This window comes from Saccoglossus kowalevskii, chromosome 1 (assembly GCF_978046115.1).
Source record: "Saccoglossus kowalevskii chromosome 1, keSacKowa6.1, whole genome shotgun sequence".
Lineage (NCBI taxonomy): Eukaryota > Metazoa > Hemichordata > Enteropneusta > Harrimaniidae > Saccoglossus > Saccoglossus kowalevskii.
In genome coordinates, this window is record NC_140641.1 from 23,437,054 (window position 1) to 23,462,352 (window position 25,299).

General features: G+C 37.8%; 1 long non-coding RNA gene and 2 other non-coding genes across 3 annotated transcripts; 2 read left to right on the forward strand and 1 right to left on the reverse strand.

Annotated features, from left to right (window-relative positions):
• Positions 1-4,357: 4,357 nt before the first annotated feature.
• On the reverse strand, positions 4,358-4,456 carry TRNAI-UAU (transfer RNA isoleucine (anticodon UAU)). Its single transcript has 2 exons — positions 4,419-4,456; positions 4,358-4,393 (listed from the first exon to the last, which is right to left on the reverse strand). It is a non-coding gene; the product is annotated as a tRNA-Ile (tRNA).
• A 1,353-nt stretch (positions 4,457-5,809) lies between these two features.
• Positions 5,810-5,908, forward strand: TRNAI-UAU (transfer RNA isoleucine (anticodon UAU)). The gene is made up of 2 exons: positions 5,810-5,847; positions 5,873-5,908. It is a non-coding gene; the product is annotated as a tRNA-Ile (tRNA).
• Positions 5,909-11,332: 5,424 nt separating this feature from the next.
• LOC146750462 (uncharacterized) lies at positions 11,333-12,163 on the forward strand. Its single transcript, XR_014931199.1, has 2 exons — positions 11,333-11,497; positions 11,990-12,163. It is a non-coding gene; the product is annotated as an uncharacterized LOC146750462 (long non-coding RNA).
• The last annotated feature ends 13,136 nt before the right edge of the window (positions 12,164-25,299 follow it).

Here is a 25,299-nt window from a genome sequence, read left to right on the forward strand (position 1 = left end):
ATTAAAGTTCGGATGACATTGACTGGTTTTTCCCTTATACAGCACCTGTGGTGGCAACAAGTTTCCGGCCATGGAAACACCAAATAGCACAGTGATTTCCCGCTTATCCTCTAACCCAATAATCGGTACTTGTTTGTCTCCTTCTTGGGCCAATGTCCATGAGCTCACGGGTACGATATGGACTCCAGTTTGATCAAAATTGATCACTAATTCGGCAGGTATTGCTTCGTTTGACACGGCTTCTGTAATGCGGTCTAAGAATGACGCCTTAAGTTCGCCAAAATTTACTGGCAATTTTCTAGCCGCCTTTGTGCCCTTCCTTTTAACAAATCCCATACGACGAAGCAATGATTCTGACCATGTTCGTGTAAGTTGGATAGGTCCCCCATGATCTTGTAGAAGTGCACGGTTGTTCTGTAACACAATACCACGTGCAGCGGCCACAATGATATTTCTGTTCACGATGCCACCAGCGTCTCTTAGTCCTTTTACGTACCGCTGAACTCTTAAATCGAGTTCGCCCAACAGAAGTGGTCGGCCCCGTTTTGCATGTGGCATGCTAGTTATGGGCTGCTTTGACTTTCGAAGTTCTTTTAAGTACGAATCTTTCATGGACCGAACTGTACTTTCGTTAACCTTTTTAGCCAAGACCACTGTAAAATGGTGGGCTGCTTTTGAGTTGCCATTTTCGGCTGCGTATTTGCCGATCTTCGCACGAAGTTCGGGACTGTAAAATTCATAGTGTCCACGTTTTCGCTTTTGACCACGCGGTCCAAGAGCTTCTAAAACTGGAGTTACTTCTTCATTTGCTCGTGTGGTTTCTTCAGCGTTGTCGGTTCTTTTTGGGTCAGGAAGCCCGGGCTTGGTTTGATCATCAAGATTTCGAATAACAAATCGCCACATTGTATACGCTTGGAAGAGAAGAGTGCAGTGAGTATACCGTTCGGTTATAACACGACAAGTGATGATCCATCCCAAAATCATGGCTTTTTAAGCAGATTTTTCATTTGACAGTGCCGATTTTGTCTGCAGTATTATTATTGAAACAATGGAAAAAACCATAGACCCTCTTTTAGAGGGTCTATGAAAAAACGAGACACCTTCAACGTGTGAAATAGGAACGTTTTAGCGGATGGCCCCAGCACTGTTTTTCGTGACACGTTGCGATTAACCAGTATGGACATGTCTAGAGTTTCTCAAAGTGTGAATTTTTTAAGTGGTTTGGTGGAGACAACCCCCCATTAAAATACTTAAGACAATAGTATGACACAGAGGGGATTATACACGAATTAACCCAGTATTACGCTTTGGTTGAAGGCATGTAATGCATCCGGTTGCGTCTTTGTTTACAAGAAACTTCATTGTTTCACGAATGGAACACCACGCGACCAGAAAAAACTTGTATTGAAAATTTAAAACAAAGAAAGCAAAATCGCGAACATTAGTCGTCGCGAATGTGCCCGAATTCATAAACTCGCAAAAATTTCTAGCCGCGAAATTTAAGCGGTTTACAGATTCACAACTCGGGGGGGGGGGGATTTCCCTGTGTCGATCAATTTATTTATTATATAATAGCAGGTTGCCTATGACCATAAAATCGCCCGGCTTTTTTCGGCAGTTTTTTTTTTTAATATTTTGGATATTTCATTCACTCCTGACGCCTAACAGAGTCTAATCATTGACACCTATTCTAGAGTATCATGTTTATTGTGAATAGCGTGAATGGGTAAGCTTCGTTTCGACAATGGGCTGTTATTTCTGTGAACAATGTTAAATTATTCTTTGAATGCTCAGTTTATTTTTTGAAAACAACTAATTTTTCGATTTAACAAAAAATCATGCCGTTTTCCCCGTCAAAATCAAAGCATAAAGATCTTGCTAAACATCGGTGAATCCCCTGTTGCGTTCACCACGAGGTCACTGAACTGTCATTAACATGGCGGATATCGCATTTACATTCGACTGAAATCATTCGTTTACGATGAAACTAAGTTGAATATTACTTCCAATTCATAAAAATTCAACGAATTAATTTTTTGTGCGTATTATAATCATTACTGAATAATAATAAACAATTGCAATACTTCGAAAACAAGTAAGTTATTCACTTGCGAAACACAGAATGACCAGATTGTGCTACCGTGATCAATTGCTACCGGTACTAACCACTAAGCAATGTATTCGTGTTTGTATTTATTCGAAACTTCTTTTAGAACATATTTTACTTTTTGTAAACTTTACTGAATTTTTAGGGGGATTCAAGTTCAATTCCAACATTTCGCGATGCCTATTTTAGAACCAAATTAAGGCCTTTCACTCTTCTCTGAGTGTGACACCTAAACGAGAGGTTTTGTGGTGTATAAACTGGCACTAAATGAAAAAGCCATTGAACCTTATTCAAATTTATAAGTACATGTTATTATGTATTTAATTATGAAAACTGACTAAATTAAATGTGATCTTATTTTTAATTTGAACAGAATTATGATGCCTACCTACACATTTATTGTTTTTGTTTCTGTTGCCCTGAAATAGACATTTGTAAAAAAAAAATTAAAAATCATGCTTGATTAAAATTCAAAAAAAAGGAGATGTAGCCATGTAGCCCCTTCCTGTTATCTGTTTCCAACTTCTTCCAGAGTAAAACTGGTGAAGCCATTGCAACCAAAATAATGATTGTGCCAAAGGTCTGAAATAATTTCTATATTATATAGATACTGGAGATTATTTATTACTAGTTAGTTAATGTGTATCGATTTTCAAACGGTGGTTGCTATCGCCTCAACTCGGGAGGAATGTTAGCGTGTTTTATGAATTTGATCTAAAAATCGTCATTTTGACCCCAAATTGCAACCAAAATGATGATTGTGCCAAAGGTCTGAAATAATTTCTATACTATATAGATACTGGAGATTATGTATTACTAGTTAGTTAATGTGTATCGATTTTCAAACTGTGGTTGTGATCGCCTGGAGTCTGGAGGAATGTTAGCGCGTTTTATTAATTTGTACTAAAAATCGTCATTTTGACCCCAAATTGCTTCCAAAATAATGATTGTGCCAAAGGTCTGAAATAATTTCTATACTATATAGATACTTGAGATTATTTATTACTTGCTAGTTTGGTTATATCGATTTTCAAACTGTGGTTGTGATCGCCTGAAGTCGGGAGAAATGCTAGCGTGTTTTCTGAATTTCATCTAAAAATCGTCATTTTGACACAAACAATTTTTTAATATTTTCCACTGCCGCATGAACCAGCGATTACAACAATAAGTTACTTTTTTATTTTGTATGAACAGAAAAAAAAATTGACTGGCGGATGCGACCGGCGGATACTCTGACTGGCGGATGGCGACTGGCGGATGACTTCACTCCGGTGGTGTCATGCTCCGTCACTGTCAGTACCATTTGGCAGCGTAATGGCGAAGGGCAAGAAGCGAGTTTATATTTTGTTGATCTCACATCTTCATCAAATATTATGGATTCATCAAAATATTCAAATTATATAATAACCATACTGCTGCATATGGTAGTAGCGAAACGGGGTGACGGGTTGTTGAAGTCCCTCTTATCCTCGGGGGCGGAGCTACGTCACAAGACGTTCCACGTTGCTACGACGCGCACCACTGGACATGCATTTATATGGGCTCTGTGCGCGCTGCTGTGGAACGCCGGTCGAGCCGGTGAAAATTCGAGAAAACAACACAAACTCAACTTTGAGGTAATCCCGAACAACCAAATTTATATATGTTACACACGTAAGGCTAATCTTGTTACACTGTTCAGAGGAGTCTCAACAATCATCCCAAAATACCGTTTTTTGCGAGTTTTGAGCCTTTGTTTTCACCGCCTCCGGTTGCCAGGCGGTGAAAATGCCCGGATGTCCGCCCCCGAGGATAGCCTAACCAGGAAAAGTTGATACCTATTATACCAGACAGTATACTGACCACATATTCATATGTGATACGCATGTCTGACGTTAGTTCCACTGAAGCTCTTTGTGGGTAGTCATCAATTCGGACTATGTTTTTTTCAATATTTGATCAAGAATATGATTACAATTTTCAGCATTATTCAAATTTATTCTTATGTTTCTATCCACTGGCAATGTCCGTGTTTGTTTCCCGGAAACCGTAAAGGTGTTCTCGGCAGTTGTACCAATGCTGGAATCTAAAATCATGATAAACAGGTGGTCATGTTTTAAATTGGCTGTTCTCTTTAATATCCACATCCCTAGCAATGGCCTAAACAATCGTGCTAACTGCAATAACAATTACGAGTAAGAGGAAAGAATAAACTAGTTGTGTTTGGTTTTGGTGTTTAAATGTGTTCTTGGAAGATATACCAAAAATTGGTTCCCCAGGTGAGGCTCGAACTCACAACCTCCGCATTACTCAACAACACCAAATACTGTCATATAAGTACGGCGCGATAACCGATTGTGCCACTGGGGAGACATGCTCGCCACGTTGTACCATAATAAAATCATCTATTTGTGTGTTATTTTATCTATTGGGATTTGTGAGATCTTCGCGAATGAGATAGTTGTAATGGTGGTTACACGCAAGAACGTTGATTTGAATAACTTACAACACATGTCTGTTTTCCTTGTTGAAAAAACAAAGCGCCCACTGGTGATGACACGTCGGAATATAAAATGGGGCGGGCAAGCTGGTACTGGTTACGTGAAATAAAAAAGGCATTTTACGTTTTTACAGGAAATAAAATGAAAGTTCCATTTACAGTAAATAAATAGGTTTTTACACTTTAAAGATAATGCAAATTCCCTTATTACATTTTACTAATATATTTGATAATTTGTGTTCAAAATTGGAAATTGCGTACGAATTGCGACATTTAATGCTTTATATGCTTACAAAAAATAAGATCTTTGTACAAACTATGGACGAATAAAAGGCTGATTACATTTTACACCTTGCCCATGTCTACGAATTTACGTTTTTTTATTTATTCAAATTGCATAAAAACAATTGATTACAGCTTACGAAAATATCCCTTGCCGACCCTCATAAAACTGAAAACGTATACGTGTATTTATCAAATTTGTAAAATTTGACAACTACCCCCATTTTATTTTTAAAAAAACGTCTTTAGCGCAGTCGAATTGACCTTCGGAAACGTTTGCTCGGTGATTTTCCGTTTAACTGCGAGATCTCGCGTATTGCGTGAAAGACGCGGGCCGAACTTCTGCCGCAAAAATCGGACGATTTGATTTTGAACTCGAATTTCTTTTTTTATCGCTCAAAGTCGAAAGGCCGATCTTTGACAAATATCCCCCAAAATACATTCGCTTTTGTCGAATCCCACGCGATGTTTGTCGCCACTACGACGCTATGACCTTTGTTTATCCTGTTTTTACATTGGATTTCACGCATAACGCGGGATCTCACAGTGAACGGAAAATGGTCTAATAATTCTATTGGAAGTGGTGAGAGAAACATTTTTACATAACATTTGAGTTAAGAAAGTATTGTTTTGATTTTATGTATATTTTATTTGATTCTTTTATATTAATTATTATCTTGTTTTTTTTTTCATTATATGTAGTTGGAGCCTCGTCATTTCATGAATACGGGACATCATTTGACATATTTAACAGCCAGTTGGCGCTTTGCGTTTCTCAACAAAGAGAACAAATAAGTGTTGTAAATTATTCAAATCAACGTGCTTGCGTGTAACCATCATTACAACAATTTCATTTGCGAGTATCTCACAAATCCCAATGGATTAATTCACAAAATAAAACACAAATAGATGTATTTATTGGTAAATATGGCGAGCATGTCTCCCCAGTGGCACAATCGGTTAGCGCGCCGTACTTATATGACAGTATTTGGTGTTGTTGAGTAATGCGGAGGTTGTGAGTTCGAGCCTCACCTGGGGAACCTTATTTTGGTACATCTATCTAATACACTTTTACGCTACCGAAAACATACACGGTTAAATCATTCTAACATTGCATATAAATAGAAACATGAGACAAATAAAAAAAATCTTGTAGGTTAAGAATTGTAATATGACCTTGATCAAACATTGTTAATATGATTCGAGTTTGGTGGCTACCCACAAAGGGTTGTGATGGGAAAAACGTCAGACATGCGAATGTCATTATAAATCATATTAATCGTCGCCTATATATTGTCTGATGCAATATATTTACACTTAACAACTGTTCCAAGCGACCTGGGTTGGTAGAGGAACATGTCACATAGCCTGTGCCCAAACTACTACTATATACAAGAGTATGGTTCCACTTATTGTGATAGACAATAACAGGAAATAAGACAACGCATCTGTCTGAATATGTGCGATCAGCTAGCTTTACATGTCTCATACCGCCAATTTGCTGTCTTATGGATGTTCTTGGCTGATGGGTTTCTTTCACAGCGTTTTATCTGAAACACGATGTACGAGGGCGTACTTCAATTGCTTCAGCTGTTAGACTTGTGTTTGTAGCTTTGTTTATTGACAAGTACCGGTGTCCCGTGGGTCCAATTGATCTGGCCAACTCTTGATTAAACACTTCTGAGAATATTGATAGGTAAAAAGCCTGACAAATCTGTGTTTTGTTTACAACCATTTCGTAGGAGTTTGACCTGGCCAACATGTGTTTTACTGACCAGAATTCTGTGACATATATGTGGTTTCAACAAATTAAAACAATATTTTAAACTTTGTAACCCCTTTGGAGAAATTCAGCCAAACGCTAACATTGTTGTCAATGGAATTCTAAATAGTGGTATGAGTCCTACAAAACTCGGTTTCAGTCTATCAGCAGTATACTGATAAGGGCGCCCAGCCACAGCGACAGAGCATAACGTTGTTGCTAAAGAATATAGTTGAGGGCGCAACACAATAACTAGAATAAGGTAGGTTGCAATGCATACGAGACACGGACCGGTAATTCAGAGAATTGTAATTGCATATTAGTGCGTATGACTTGGTGGAAGTATGTACAAATACTCAGCAGTCGCTGGGCTAGTGTATCTTGTTAGCTTGTGTATCCTCGGGCGGACATCCGGGCATTTTCACCGCCTGGCAACCATGGCGGTGAAAACCATTCTCCTTCCCAGAGTTCCTTGCGGTTAGATCACCGAAAGTATCTCTGCCACCATTCTCACCATAGAAAACTACACAAATTGACGCCATTTACGGTTTGCACGAACGCACGACATAGTTGGAGGCGTGGCCTGTTCAGCATTCTTATATGTTTATTTATTTATTTATTTATTTATTTATTTATTTATTTATTTATTTATTTATTTATTTATTTACTTATTGACTCTTACACAATCCCCGGAGGGAAAGACAATGGTCACAAAGTACAAGGAGAAATATATATATAAAAAAACAAAACAAAAACACAATATACTAAATAACAAATACAATCACTAAATTACTAAATAATACAAATTCTCTAAAATACAATCTAATATAAAATTACAAAATTGACAGCAGGCATTAAGATGTCAAGTAAGACCCTGCTTCCTGACTTCAAAGCGTTTACTTATGAACTGTGCTACTAGTATAATAATGTTTTCATTCTGTAACAATTCCATGATTTTTTTCTCTGCAGGTTTATTTTCAAATGCTGGGATCATATCCTTAGCTTTATTGAACAGTTTGGCACGCAACTCATTATATTTGTTGCATTCCAGCAGAAAATGCATTTCATCCTCAATTAGACCTTTGTTACACATGTCACAAACCCTGTTGTTTAATGGGATTTTTTTATGACGACCCATTTCAATTTTGAGACTATGGTCACTAAGACGAATGGTTGTTGAACAAATGCTGGACAGGCCACGCCTCCAACTGTACCGTGCGTTCGGGCAAACCGTTAATTATTCGTAAATGTAGTCAATTTGTGTAGTTTTCTTGATTTATTCTGCAGATATAGCTAAAATCAGAGGTACATTATTAGTTGCTCTTTCGAATTTCGCCAAAGCATCAACTAATATAATTCAACCTGGTATTTTTTATAGATTTTATTTTTCATTCTGTTTATCTGTTTTTTGCAGTTTAAAAAAATATGAGCTGGCTGGAGCCTTCATCCCTTGTCTATTTCTTACACTAGATACCAGCCGATACCCCCCCCCCCCGCCCATAGAGAGTGCGTAGAGTTGATCATAGTTCCTGGGCTCCCTGCGATCCTGTCGATTGCCAGACAAAGACATATAAAGACACAATTGCACTTAGGGGTATTGACGGCTAAATCGTCCTATTGTCACACCGTTTGTGATACAGAGAGAAAAAAAAGCTTCTAACTTTGAAAACGGCCAGTATATACAAACAACGCGTACACATTCGTCGGGTTCGAAAATCGAACACTTGCATGGCAATGTTTTGGTGAGCGTCTTTGAAAGTAGTACTACTGTGTATGGCGGGCCATTAGTGCAATAAATGGCATGCGTCGATATCGACTAAACACAGCTAAACACTGTTTAATTGTTAGATTCGATAATATCGCCATTTACTAACAACTTCATGTCGATATCGACTTTCAGTCTAAACACTTGTTACCCCGCCATGTCAGTAACGACACTGTGACGTCGTTATCGCCTAATTAACAGCGTTATCGTAAAACGCTTCTCAATAACGCTGCGTTATTTTTTGCACTAACGGCGCATAAATATCGATAACGATGTTAGGACAACGATTACGACAAATACACATCGATAACGACATTTGGGCTTTCTGATTGGGTAATTTTAGTCGATATCTTCTTATATTTTTGTTGCCATCGCTTAGTCGATATCGACACATGCTATTTATTGCACTAATGGCCCGCCATAACTGTGACGTATCGACCAATCAATGACAAGCATAAGATCGCGTGGTGGCAGAGATATATTCGTAATAGAACTCTGTCTGGGAGATTGGGTGAAAACAAAGGCCAAAAACTCGCAGAAAACAGTATTTTGGGATGGTTGTTGAGACTCTCCTGAACAGTGTAACAATATTAGCCCTTCGGGTGTAACATATATAAATTTGGTTGTTAAGGATCACTTCAAAGTTGAGTTTGTGTTGTTTTCTCGAACTTTCACCAGCTCAACCGGCGTTTCACTGCAGCGCGCACAGAGCTCATAGAAATACGTGATACAGTGGTTGTTAGAGCCCATCGTGTACCAGGCCGTACCTCGACGTAAACGACCGATATTTTTAAGAGGAATTTTCCTAACCGGTATCTTTGGTAACATATTTATCTCAATATTAAACCGTCGCCTGTATTCCAGGACCGTGGCATTTGGGAAAATTGACGAGGCACAAACTGGTTTTAGATACGGGTGTTCAACTCTTGATATTACAACTGCAATGTAGTTGCTTCGTAGTGAGTAGCTTTCGCAGTGATTAGGGCTTTGTCGCAGTAACTGGTCATTTCATCGGAGTTTAGAATGAATGTTTTACGTAGATTGCAATTGATCTTTATTGTAGTTCAAAGATACAGATTGCACAAATAAATAAATAAAATATGCTGTAAAGTCACTCAATGTGTTTTTATTTTTGTAAATTTCGTATCTTACTTTTAAGGAATGATACAGATAAGCGGCCATGGATTGTTATATGCTACTGTCTAACGTTTTCATCAATTCCACGAACGTATTACATTTGTATATGAAGGCATTGTAAAATAGTATCCTGAAATGTTTTTTTTTACTAATAACCTCACAAAAATAAAAATAAATAATAAACGATATTCATCTTCGATTTCAGAATAATTGCATAAAGTACAGACTCGATCTATTCTGTCATTGCCATTTTTCCTGTCGGTTTCTAGCCCGAGACAATGAGCAGAGCAACGAAAAGGCGATAACATCATACACCTTTGAGTGGGACAGGCACAGAAAATAAATGTCGTTCTGGTTCAAGACGAATTTTGAAATTTCGATAGTTTTCTAGTTTATCCACAGTTGAAATGTTGCCATGCCAATCTAAAAACAAACGACATTTTAATCTAAAAACGAAGATCTGAATAAATAAAACAATACTTGAAACGTCCTGCACATTCCATCTCTCTTGCATATTGCACGATAATAATAGTTGTTTAAAGGGTGGTGGTCGTCGCGCCGCGTCCTGTTCGGTATGGTACTCATAGCGACGTATACAACGCGTGTAAAATACATTGTTTATTTACATGAAATTCGAACACGCGATGCGCGACGACCACCGCACTTTAACTATTTTGACGATCTAAAGTATAAGCTACAGTGTGTCACACGCAACGTAATATTACCGTAATTGGTATAGTACAGGTGTGATGGTTCAAATACCAAAATGGCAACAGTAACAGAAAGACTTCCCTGGCGGCGATGATAAAATACGAACACGGAGCCAACAGATGAGGTTTCAACTGGTACTGGTATTATTATACTCTGCAAACATCAAGTACAATAACGCGGTAAAACTCCACTACTCCAATGACTAGATACTTAAACTCCAATACCATTCAACGAGATCTCCGATCTGAACTCAGTGCTGAACAACTCCCCTATATATACCTCCACTGTCTATAAATAGACCATTACATCAGCATACATAATGAGTCTGGCACTTACTACAAATTTCTAGAATGTTCCATTACCTTCTATTGCCTTCTACAGTGTCCTATTACCTATTCAACCAGCTTCTAAAAATTCCACCCAGACACAGTACGGTTCTAGAACATTCTCAGTCACACGGAAGTAGTAAACAAGTCGTATGCGACACAGTGCTATTTAGAAACGATGTCTTGTGACTTTGAAATTAACATTTTTCGGGCACAATTGCCGTTATTTAGCTTGCTATATAGATGGTATGAATTATTAAATATGGCGCTATTTAAAAGCTGAGAGGAACGTGGTTGAGTTCTTGGGAATATATCATGATAGTGTACAAGTTGTTGGACATCATGAAGAAACCAGAATGTTAAGTCTGGAGCTGAAAGTGCAACTAACTTTAATTTCAACATTCAATATGACTGAAAAAAGAATACATGAACGTCATTATAAAACGTTGTACGGGCTCCCACAAATACAGTTTCTGGTAACCACAATTTTGATTCCTATGGGAACACGCAAATAGAAGAGAAGTGTTATATGACAACACGTATCGTTCCGCGTAATCCGCATCACAACTTTCTTTTGTGGGCAATCTGATTAAAATCTGATGTAGTGTACGGGCTTTAATTATTTTGGCTATAAACTTATTTTAATTATATTTTTTATTACTTTTGTTATTAATGCCCTTTTATTTTATTATTTTACTTTGATTTTGATTTTGTGATTTTTTTTAATTCCGCCCTACCTACATCTGATCCGACGCCTATGTAACAAGATTTCAATGAGACCCACTATCGACGATTTTAGTCAACGAATCACAGACCTCCTTCTATAGCGCACATGATGACGTCACCGGGCGGAGTCGGGTGGCAAACACAGTCAAATAAAATGGCGGATTATACTGACGTTAGCGACCGAGAATAACACGGCTTTTCGGTACGTTTATCATTGTCAAATGCAACGAAAGTCATTTTTATGTTAAAATTGTGGCTCGAATGGTTCGACTTTAGATCGTTATTTTGCATAGTTATTCTGGGAGTGACGATTTTGTTTCCACCGTTTCGACCGAACACCAGTGTCTTTTTCCAGTCGCCTGCCCTGGAGACGGGTGATGTTTTGTTGACGATCGGGCCAACATCGTCTACGGCATTGAAGCAGAGCTGTAAATATTCATCAAATTGTATCAACATTTTGTACATTATACAATAACTCTTTATTAAAGTAATTGAGCTGATTTGGACTGGAATAAAATATTTTTTATTGGAACACAACGCAATTGATCAGGAAATATTTTTTGCTCCAATTGTTTGCGTCGATGCCGTGGGTCGGTGACCGTTATACAATTTAAAATCAGTTTGCATTGTTTACTATAGCTGTTTACAGTGTTCTAATCATTACGATATACTTATTTTTTTGCTTCCATTCTAGATAATTATGCTCAGTGATGTAAAATTGAAGCGATGACTGAATGAACGAACCTTGGCTGGCGAAGATGTATCTGGAAGTGTACACATTTGTTGGAAGTGAAAAAAATATTCAATGTAATGACAAAAATTGTAAAATGCTGTGGAATTTCTTTTGCAAATAAAAATATACTAGCAATTTTCTATTAATGGTTTATTCAAGTGGGCAAAATATAATGTACAAAAAGATTGCCCGTAGAGTGTCGCTACACTGAAAAGTAAGCAACCGACAGCCTGTATAAAAGGAGGGCTGTGATTGGCTGTTACTTACGCGAGATTTGAACGGGACTTACATAGGCGTAGGATCAGATGTAGGTAGGGCGGAATTAAAAAAAAATCTCAAAATCAAAGTAAAATAATAAAATAAAAGGGCATTAATAAAAAAAAATAAAAAAAATAAAATAAGTTTATAGCCAAAATAATTAAAGCCCGTACACTACATCAGATTTTAATCAGATTGTTTTGTGGGCTGATTTGAGGAAATTGTTAACAGAAACAAAAAAACTACTGTCTAAAGAAATTCTCAGTAATGATATTCTTGCGCACAATTAAGATTAGCAACTTTAATTAAATTGTAGCTAGAGTTCATTAACCACATAATACAACCAATTAATTAAGGCCTACCAGATACAGTAATTATTACGCGAGATTAAAAGGGATGGGTATGCGGCATTTCATCGAATGAGCATTTAGTAAAAAAGAAAGTATAAATTATGGTTATTTTACTAATTCAAGAGTTCAACTACCATCCAATTTGGTACAAATTAATGAAATTATTGCTCACTATTTAAATTCAGAAATTTATGTATTTAGAAACAACCAATCTGCGAACAAAAAGAAAGGGTCCCAAGACAGACGCCCATTGGTCATTATCATAATAATACCACCAAAGTTAGATCTACCTACAAAAGATGCAGCTACTGGAATACGACATTTTCATACATGGGAATCTAGTCTGATTGAGCTCTACAGAAGAAATCTGTTCGCGACGCTCAGTCAAATTAATAACAAAAAGATGATGGTCTTACTGAAGGTTTTAGTCTTCCTGTTATTGCAAGGCGCATCAAAACCAAGCCCTTTGGTCACTGAAGTAAGTTTTACATTTATACATTCACATAATTGTGTACGCCTTGTAACAAGTACGACATAAGCCCGGACACTCACTTTGTTTTTTGTGAGAGTGCTGTCATGAATTAGTTTTCGCGTATCGGTTGACCGACTTAATTAGTTGATTATTAGCTAAATTGCTGTGTTATGTCTGTCATCGTTTTGGCAGGCGAGGTCCTGGACGGAACTTGGCTCAGTGATTTGGAACTAATTACGAGATAACCGTCGCTATTCGGACTATTAATTCTGACAGTTAGTATTCGTAGTTATTAATGTAGTGAACGATTAATCAAAAGATATGACGTATTCAGTGCTTAGTGTGATTGGCTTTATGATTGAAGGTTACGCCCTAGAGTCTTTTTACTGTTTTGTAATTGGTTAGAGTTTTGAAAATGAATAAAGAGAGTTTGAGTTGGTCTTGGCGAGTACTCCACGACAGACGCGGTCGAGAGCAGTCCTGGAGAGCCTTGGGGCGAGTGTTGACGCAGTCTAAGAGAGTCTTGGGTCAGCCTTGCGACAGTCTTGGGGATTTTTCCCCAGGGCGCCGTGTCTTATAGAGTGCTCGATTGACCGACTAAGACGAGAGCTGAAACGTATTTCGTTGTGTGTGTCTTACTTGACTGTAAAGTATAAGTGACTTTCCCGATCCCGTACCTCAAGGGGACGTGACATAGAGACGAGACGAGATTTCCCCCTGACAAGTGTGGAGAACCCCGTGAGAAGGATTTAGTGTATTTGCGGAAGATGTCCAGACTACTCCACATTGCCGCTAAATGAGCGACTTTGTTGCTGTTCAACGGAATATTTGTCGAACAAGGCCCCAATTAATAACACTTGCGTGACACAACACCCGGACTTCAATGTCATTTGCATGCACCGTGGAGTGTTAGAAACTGCGTACGCAAGAAACCAACTGGATAGAAAGAAGACCTACAATCTTGGAGCAAGTATGTCAAACAGGTGAAACTTTTTCACTGATTATTATTGTAAAAATTGGTACAGCTCTGATTGTATTGTTTGTCAAAGAACTCTCGAACTCGAGCAGAAATTTTGTGTGGTATCTGTGTGATCCGAATTTGTTGATCGCTGATTGGCGATGTTTACGTTTGCTTTCTTCCGCTAATTTTCCGTTGCTAATGACAGGTCAAATTTCACATTACTTTTAGTAAAAATGTCGTTACTTTCAGTATAAATGTCGAGTATTCATACGAGAGAAGATCAATAAAAATACCAGATGCGTTGAATGCAACCGACTTAGCTGCAGTTTTGTAGCTTTGGATTTCGCCGGTGTCTGTTTTTGGCACTTTCTGTAGTCTCGGTAGTCTGATTCGTTCGTCTATTAGTAATTGCAAAACCCTAGATATATTTGTAGTAGTTGATCGTTGTCACAAAGTTGGGCGACAGACATGACCAAATGAGGTCATCGTGACCAAACCTACTCAAGCTGCCGAGGTACTTCACCGCCAGCCGACATGTCTCGCTCATCGGCAGTGTAAAAATTACGCTTAAATGTACAATTCTATTTTCCCATTCTAACAAAAACTCAGTACAGACAGTTAAGTTAATGGCGTGTATATGACCGTTTTCGTTGAAATGTAAGTATGTCGATCGACCGGGTGGAACGGTCAATCGGTAACCACAAAGATGGCCGCCATTTGTGTCAACGACCGTCTACAAGTATATCTTCTTCTTTTTTGCTGTACACCGTGTATTAATGTTTATAAATATTTTCACCACTTTTGGGCCAGGTCGCGGTCATTTGAGCATCCATAGTATTTGCAGACAGCCATCACTCTCTTGAAAGTAGCGCAATGAATTTTGACTCTCTAAGTGATTATTTTTCTCTCTCATTATAACCCCTTAAGTTGGACACTAATTAACCTAGCCTTTGACGTCACAGTGCATAAACAAATTCCGCTCGCATTCTCGCCTGACCCAATAGAGGGCGCTTGAAAATTGCCAAGATGGCGGCGACCATATGGCATAATATATGGGATTATAACTATATTAATTTTTTTTTTCCAATTTTTTTTTCATTATTTAAATAAGTGTACACAACTGCTGCTATGTGGCCAACAATATTGACAGGATTGACCTTTCCTTTAATAAAAAAATCAGAATTTCGTTGAAATGCCACACAAAATGGGAGTATCCAACTATTACACTGCTACGTTTTTGTGTATGATGATGTATTATGTCTTATCACTTGAGCTATAGCTAACAGTACTAGTATTTGTAAACAGTGCATGTTGTGGAACAGTAATATCCGACAATTGGTTAGTATATTTACATAACAATTATAAATCTTTGGCGTAACATTACTCTTTTAACAACATGATCAATATGTTCTGCAATAGCACTGATTAATTGATTTTATCCATTTATAAATATTTTGTTATTGTCGCATACGACTTATTTACTACTTCCGTGTCACTGAGAATGTTCTAGAACCGTATGTGTCTGGGTGGAATATTCTATTTTTTTTAGAGACTGGTGGAATAGGTAATAGAACACTGTAGGAGGCAATAGAAGGTAATGGAACATTCTAGAAATTTATAGTAAATTCCAGACTCATTATGTATGCTGATGTAATGGTCTATTTATAGACAGTGTGGGTATATATAGGGGAGTTGTTAAGCACTGAGTTCAGATCGGAGATCTCGTTGAATTGTATTGGAGTTTAAGTATCTAGTTATTGGAGTAGTGGAGTTTTACCGCGTTATTGTACTTGATGTTTGCAGAGTATAATAATACCAGTACCAGTTGAAACCTCATCTGTTGGCTCCGTGTTCGTATTTTATCATCGCCGCCAGGGAAGTCTTTTTGTTACTGTTGCCATTTTGGTATTTGAACCATCACACCTGTACTATACCAATTACGGTAATATTACGTTGCATGTGACAGTTATATTAGAACGAATCATTTGTGTTTAATAGTCTCTAAACTGTTTCTGTATTTTCTCATGGAGGTATAATTCTCACCTTCGATTAACGAATGAACTATCTCCCACGTTGCAAATTCACACTGACGAGAGAGATGTGAATGTGCCTGGGTTTTAAAATACAATGCTTTGTCAAGGAAAACTGGCCCTAGTAGTCAATTACTTGGCTGGAAAACGCTTCTCTGTAAACGTTTGAAAACATGACCTTAAAACAGTCTGGACACATCTATATATACTAACACTGTATAAGTTTCAGCCGAAAATAGTGAGTTTGGTAATTTGGACAAGGTCCGACAGTCTAGCATGTTCAAATGTGTTTCTCTATATTCAGGTTTCACATATACTAGTATATAAATGCACGGTAAATAATGGTTTTAAATGGATAACAGACAGAGAATTCTCCGTTTAAATATGTTACAACAACCATCCAGTTAATTATTATTTATTTATTTATTTATTTATTTATTTATTTATTTATTTATTTATTTATTTATTTATTTATTTATTTAATTATTTATTTATTTATTTATTTATTTATTTATTTATTTATTTAATTAATTTAATTTAATTGTATTTAAATGAGTAGACAGTTTTTTAAAGCCCACAAAGTGGTAATAGATAATATTATATGAATAAGATGTATCGATACATTCCAAAATAATAAAACAAGCAAGCAGTAAAATACATTTACAGCAATTCCAGACACTGATTTGATGCTGAAGTAGTGCTAGATGTTGATAACTTACTACAATAGGTTACACACTTTGTTTTCACATTTACATAAGTTGTAACTAGAAATATAAACATCGGCTGCAAATCAGAGGAATGATTGACAGATATTGCCCACAATGTTTTCTATTTTTGCTACAAAGTCAGGTACACCTAGACTTTGAGGCGCGTCTGTCTTTCATTCACTTTTGGTCGGTCATCGTGTCGATTGCGTGTCTACAAATGTCGAATATTTTAAACCATTGCGACCGCGCATTTACGAACGGGAAATTCGACAAAAACTACTTGTGTACGGCGGCAACCCTCTCCGAACGTGTGTTGCCAGTGATATTATTTGGTGGCACATCAACCATTTGGTTCTCATCGTCGAGAACTAATAATCGAACAAGTAACCTGTAGAATGCTGTGTGGGTAATATTTTTATATTGATTTTTGCTGCATTTGCAGCAAATAGTTACCAAACAATGAGAAATCTATTGGATTGAATATACCTCTCAGGTGGCTTCGCATGCATAGTTCAAGCCTGCCTAACCGGTGCTTATACCAGGATTTAGTTACAGCTTCATGTTCCCAGTAATCCCAGTAATTCATGAAAGACTGGCACTCCCATGCAATTAACAGCGAGTTAAATTCTTGGGATTGAAACATATATTTTGAAGTCACTGATGTAGGCAATGAATAACTTAAAGTTGACATAAAGACGAGGTAGTGCTCAACTAGAGGCTGAAATTATAATTAATTTGTTTATTTCAATTTCTCCTGAAGTCAAATAGAATACACTGGTGAAACACGATAGTACCCATGGGCGAAAGGATGTTTTGGGGTGTAGTTTACATTGTGTATGGAGTGGTAGGATCGGGTGTAATTTGTTCATTTCCAACTCTTATGAAGTCACGTAGAATTTCACTTAATTTATTTTTGCTGACATGTTTTCAAGCATTACATGTGAATCCAATTTTCACTGTGCTGTGTCTCAATAGAGTGTGAGGGAAATGGCATTTTCACTGGAATTTATTTCAGGGGGAAAATGTTTTCAGTGATAATGAAGTATTATGACAGAACCCCATACCCTCCCCGTGGCTTTCATTGCGTATGGAAGTTATTTTCACGAGTGATGCGGTGTATCCTGCTGCCGTACTTTCACGAGCGAAGCCACTGGGAGGGTATGGAGTTCTGTTATTATTACATATGTCCCATATTTGATTATTTCATATTAAAGAAAGAACGTGCAACAAATCGGGATAGAAATTTAGGTCGGGGAACCCAATTGCCCATTAATATGCTCCAAGACAATGCTGCAACCTAGCAACGCGTGTCAGTGTAGAACGCGTGTCACTGTACGTGTGAAAATAAAAAAATCAGACGTCTAAACTTGAGTCATTGTCCGAATAAATACTGCTCAAATTGACTAAGTGTTCAAAACGTCATAAAAAAGACGCCGCCGACGATGCGCGTCGCACAATCTGTTTGCTAGCTGTCAAACAACTTGTCAAGTCAAAACATCTACGCGCCAAAGTGAAAAGGCTGATTTTACTGCGGGTCCAGGCTGCGGGTGGATGTTCAGAGAGCCCTTCAAGATTGATAAAACTCAGTTTCCAGGTGGTCAACATACATTAAGTTTTCCCAATCCTAGTATTCTATGTGATGTACATCTAACATGCCAAAAATGAACGATTGGTGAACGATTTGAACCTGACAAAAATAGCAGACGGAAATGTGATTTTAAAAATAGATACCAGGAAGGGGAGGGGTAAAAGAAAAGTTATATAACATTTTATTATTCAATAATTTATTAAAATACATAAGTTTGTCCAATTCCCTGTGATACAACACCTCAGACATAGCTCATTGTACTCGGTTTGAGTGTGGGTACAAAGTTACTATTTGAATTTTTTATATCTTTTTTCATTAATGAGAAATTTGACCCCAAAGTTAGAGTAACTGTTCACCAGGAATGGCTTTTTAACTCTTCTGTGATTTTTTTGGGCTTGGCTGATTTTGTTCAAACTTGATAGGCAGATCGTACCATCACTAATTGGAAAAACAATCCTGACCCACCGCTACCATGGCAACAGCCAAAATCTGTTTTTTGAATACTTTCGCCCCAAATTTATTACCTCCTACCAGTCTTGTAATAGCAGTGGCCAAATGATCATGCCTTTTATTCTGGCTACGTTGCGCACTGGTAAGAGATCACTGGCACCGACATTGTTACACTGTCAACGCAATCCCAATTGAACTTTGAATAAAATCTAAATGCTGCCTCCAATCTAGAAAATACTATCGCAAAACGGTTGGAAATAATACAATAAAGGGACTTCTAAAGACTGAATGTTATTTTGCGAACCTCGTATAAAGGTGCCTGGTTTTAGTTATAAACCGACGTTAGCTTCACGTTCATGTCCTACCATGGTAACAGCCAAAAACATATTGCTTGTTTTTTACCGGCTTGTTTTCATTGGCAACCGAAGTATTTTTATTTTGTAAATAAATGTTCGTCTGCTATTTTTTATCCAGTTTAGCAACATTTTTTGCATATTAGGTGTACATCACATGGAATACTACGATTGACAGAACTTGGTGTATGTTGACTGAGTTTTATCATAGTACGAAGTACCAGGAGGTTTCTGCTGGCGACGTTGCGGCGTTACCCAGTTCCAAATAAAGATTACCAACGCCAAATGAGCAACATTTTAACCGGTAATCAAGATTCATTCAATCCACGGCTAGCAAGCAACATCAGAAGCGAAGTTGTAGCATGCAGTACTAGTAAGTCATCCCGTCAGTGGAGTACCACAGTAGCACGGCATGCTTGCCTTCAGCATTGTATTCAAATGAATCACGTGGTGTGTCGTTCTCGTTCAAACCCGGAATTCGATCAATAGGGGAGTTTCAGTATAAAAAAAACACATTGCAAATCATGCAAGTTCAACATTTTCAAACCAATATACTAAAACAGGAATGCTCAGAGTGCAAAAGTAGAATAGTTATTACTTTCCAGTATACACATCTCTGTTAATACTATCCCTCACATGTTCTACTCCCAATTACTCCTGCGTAAAATGGTGAGCCTCTTTTCATGTTGACATTCAGACTAAAATCATGTGACAGGCTGTTAAAATTGGCTGTTGCATACTCTTTCGCCGGTCTGGGAAATGTGTTTAATTAGCTCTCATTCAAGCAACAATGCAATTTCCCAGTGGGAGTGAAACTATTCGACTCTGCCATTAAAAAATAGGGGTGTTTTCAGCAAAAAACGAATAACCCTGGAATGCACACAAAATACTGAATTTCGGAACAAATCGTGCATTACTTACAGCAGCAGAATACCACAGAAATATCAGACGAAACATGAAAACACTATATATTGTATTTCGGCCTGAACCCTCTATATTGCAATTCAAGGAATTAACCCCTTATGTGCATCCATTTCCCACCTTGGTATCACCCACCCCTGAAAACAAACTCTTAAAGGCCCAGGTATACTATAAATACGCTCCTAAACAATAGGGATCATTTCCTTGCTTGTCACGCTGTAGTAAACAGCTCCAGCCAAGCTCCGGTAAAAACGTGTTTTCTCGAACTTACAGGTCGATTATGTCGTGCCAAAGTGGATGCATGTGACTATGAATATCACAGCAGTGACTGTGTGTAATATTTATGACAATTAATTGTGTACGAGCTGAGATTTTGGCGGATAAAAGTAAAGAACATGAACCGGGGAAAGGGATGCGCGACTAATCTTGAATAATTACTACTGTCAATCAAAGTCATGTGATGTTGGACCGCTGAAACAGGATGCATCATAGGCTACGCAAGTGATTAACACCATGCATTAGAATAGCCACACCTCCAATTCACACTTGCCCGGGGCAAGTGAATTGGGCCTTTAATACCACGCTGAAACGTTTGGTAATAACACCCATTCTAATTATGTATTCAATTTCATTATTGATATACTGGATGAAGTCTCCATAGGACATTTGTTGCAGGCAGATTTCAGTTATATACAGCGGCCTGATACGGATATTTCTATAGTAGGAATAATGGACTTTGATCAATAATTCTGTTATGATCAGACTGTCAGCTGGTTCTGTAAAATAATGGTCTTTACAGTGCCACCACTTTATGCCCTCTCACTGAAATAACATGTGACGCAAATTGAAGTACGAAACTAAGTTGAGAGCCTCGATCGTTTATTGGATAAGAAATTCAAAACTAATGTACCACCACTTTTATGGGCGGAGCTTTTTTCCAGTGCGCTTCAAATTCCAGACATGCTGTCTGCATTATTTGTAACAACTTCTGTAAATTTGAAAACAAAGTGTGTAACCTATTGTAGTAAGTTATCAACATCTAGCACTACTTCAGCGTCAAATCAGTGCCTGGAATTGCTGTAATCACAGGGAGTTGGACAAACTTATTATTAAATAATAAATTGTTATATAACTTTTCTTTTAACCCCCCCCCCACCTTCCTGGTATCGATTTCAAGTAATCACTGATCCTTGTTTATACCACTCTTTCCTTTATCACACTTATATGCAAATTTTAACGCGCGATGTAGACACGCCCTATTATAGTAAAATATCCCAAGGGTTGAAACGCGCGTAAGTTGTGATAAAGGAAAGAGTGGTATAAACAAGGGGTGTAAAAGACCAGGAGGGGGTAAAAGAAAAGTTATATAACAATTTCTTATTTAATGATTTATTAAAATACATAAGTTTGTCCAACTCCCTGTGGTCAAACATCGGAAGAGCCGAAGAAGCAGTCCAATACATTTCAGAGGGGGACACATGTCACTTCGTAAGTCCCATTGTATATTTACTGTATTTTCAAACATAGACATATTCAGTCCATGTCGGGACTGGAAACCAAACAGTCTAGTGATTGGTTGTTGACAAATGCTGAACAGGCCACGCCTCGAACTGTGCCGTGCGTTCGGGCAAACCGTTAGGAATTCCCAAATGGAGTAAATTTGTGTAGTTTTCTTGATTTATTCTGCAGATATCAGTAAAATGTAGGTAAGGCTTTGGCGAAATTTGAAGGAGCAACTAATATTCTTCAACCTGGTATTTTTTTTTAGATTTTATTTTTCATTCTTTTCGTCTGTTTTTTCGAGTTTAAAAAATGTTAGCTGGATGGAGCCTTCATCCCTTGTCTATTTCTTACACTAGATACCAGCCGATACCCCCCCCCCCGCTCATAGGGAGTGCGTACAGTTGATCATAGTTCCTAGGCTCCATGTGGTTACAGCAAGGAGTCTCACCTGCATCTTTCACTCATACACTGAAACACACACACACGTGCTATTTCTGTATATTTCGGCAAAGTAAAAAACACCGGAAGGGAAAGTTTAAATCATGTTTGTATTAACGTAACATGAACGGTGAATATATATATATGTTTATCAATCATCAAACTAAATATTCGATGTTACATACATGAAGCGGACTGCGTTGGTTATGTGGCTAAGACGAAGTACATGCAACAGTATTATTATGCTCGTCTACTACACGTGCGAGTAACTTTCCGATATAAACGTGATTAGTATCAGCAATAATTTCTAGTACTACATGAAGAATTGCATATTATTAGTTGTCATCCGACATATCCCTGTCCAGTATTTTTTGAACAATGTCTCAAATTTCCGAAAGAATATTCGAATAATAGTTGGGGCATAGACCTTGGAATATGTATTTTAAGGTCTATGGTTGGGTGAATATGAATTGAATACTTAGCATTCATATGATCGTTTGAAAAATCAGCTAAACCGTTCAAAACCACGATTATGGTGAATTGGCGAATTTTCAACGAAGACAACGGCTCCGGTCATGAGCAGAGTTTACTGTATCATGAAGTCAACATTTTACAATGTTGAACCACAGTCCCTCCACTGTGGTTGAACACTACCTTTCGTTCTTGGCATTGTGAAATTATTTCATTTTTTGGGTGGAAAAAAAAATGATTTTGACAAGATAATTCAGAAATTTATATTAAGAATAATTCATAACGATAATTCATAATTCATAAATTATTTTCGTATTTACTGATTACACACGAATATTACAGAAAAAAGATAATTTGATGTATTCTTGTTTGCACGTCATGTTTACAAAATCGCAGACAATTATTTGTAAATGGCAAATTTTCTCGATGTTTTAGCGAGTACTCCGCGGGGTTTATAGTGTATTCTCACACTAGCATGATTTTGCTCGAGTTCACTCATCGCTTTCCCACAGTGCGTTTGAAAATAACATAATTATATTGCGTGATTGTGTCACAACGCGTTCTATTTATTTCCAACGCGCGTGGCCTGGGCATTTGATTGCGTTTATTTTGTATTTTTATTTTCGAAATGTAGCACTCACTGCGTTTATTTTGTCATGTCTCGCAACTGAACGTCCAAGCTGACTTTGTTTTGCTGTAAACCTTCTTGATTGTAACAAGTAAGTGTTGTATAAACTGAATGAAAAGGCCAGAGTCACGGCGAATACTTCTAGCGAGTCATCTCTCTAAAAACATCATTACTGTGCCAATGACATTGAACTTTGCTCTTCCATAAATCAGCAGTTTCCATCTTCAAATAATCAAAATAACCTTGATACCCTGGCGAAGCATGTCTATTGTTTCACAACGACTGTCCCAAGGGATTTTCGTCTTCTCAATTTCTCAAGATAAACGTCCCAATGTTGTTTTGTTTACTAGAAGGACATGTCTTTTGGCAGCATTTCTTGTATTAATTTCCATTGCACAAAAAAGTAGCAAATACTGTTACTGAAGCATAGAATTTGCATGATTTTTTCTCTCCGGCCATTCACGCAAACTGCAAACGAAGTCTTTCATCTCATCCATAGTTGTTGACACTTGCAACCGCCTTGATGGATGTATTGTGACGTATTTTGACCCCGGAGACTGACCTTGCATCCTAGCTACATTTACTGCCCTTTTCATACCCGTTCAATTTCTTTTCATTATTTCATCCACATTCCACGATATTTAATATTTAAAACCAACCTTTATTTCACAGTCACTCTAGTTTTTACTTTTCAAAAATTATTTTACTGATCAAAAGACTTTCCACTCCCATCATGCAATCCCCCATAGTACTTCCGCATCCACAGCGTCGATCGCCAGCATATCTACAAATAACCTTGCTCCCAGGAGCTGAGGCATGACTGATTCGAAACATTCCATCGAGATCGGACGGTGCCCTATCGCGCCAACCCTTCACCATTGTATTCAAACGAACCACGTGGTGTGCTGTTACATTCTCCTTCGAACCCGGAATTCAACTTTTCTCAGGAGCGGAGCTACATCACGGACGTTCTACGTTGCTAAGACACGCACCACTGTACCACGTATTTCTATGGACTTTGTGCGCGCTGCTGTGGAACGCTGGTGGAGCCGGTGAAAACTCGAGAAAACAACACAAACTCAACTTTGAAGTAATCCTGAACAACCAAATTCATATATGTTACACATGTAGGGCTAATCTTGTTACACTGTTCAGGGCACTCTCAACAACCATCGCAAAGTACCGTTTTCTGCGAGTTTTTGGTCTTTGTTTTCACCGCGAGGGTTGCCAGGCGGTAGAAAAAGCCCGGATGTCCGCCCCCGAGGATTAGGGGCGTTTCAATAAAAAAAAATCATGCAAATTTAGCATTTTTAAACCAGTATACTAAAACAGAAATGCTCAGCGATGAAAAAGAAGGATAGATATCACTTTTCAGTATACACATCTCTGTTTATACAATCCCTCACATATTCTACTCCCAACTATTCCTGCGTAAAATGGAATAGCCTCTTTCCATGTTTGACATTCCGAGTAAAATCACGTGATAGGTTGTTACAATTGGCTGTTACATACTCTTTCGCCGGTCTGAAAAATGTGTTTAATTAGCTCTCATTCAAGCGACAATGCATATTTCCCAGTGGGAGTGAACGTAGTCGAATCTGCCATTAAAAAATAGGGGTCTTTTCAGCAAAAAACGAATAACCCTTGAGTGCACAAATTACACTGAATTTCAGAACAAATCTTGCATTAGTTACAGCAGCAGAATACCACAGAAATATCAGATGAAACATGAAAACACTATATATTGTATTTTGGCCTGAGCCCTCTCTATTGCAATTCCAGGAATTAACCCCATATGTGTATCCATTTCCACCTTGGTATCACCCAACCCTGAAAACAAATTCTTAATACCACGCTGAAGCGTTTGGTAATAACATACCGGACTTGCAGAGTAACATATGTTGTTAAAAAAAACGATAAACTTGCATTGTATATTGTCATTGTAAATTGTTATTTAAATAATTATTAATATTACTAAATGGATAATATAACAGACATTATTATGTAATTATGTGTGAACTTCGTTATTTTAATTAATGGTTCAGCGTCGTTTTAGGACCGTGTGTGCGCTAGGTTTAGTCTGCCGGACCTTGCTGCTATGTGTTCCGACGAAACGCCACAGAACCACGGCTATTCTTTGT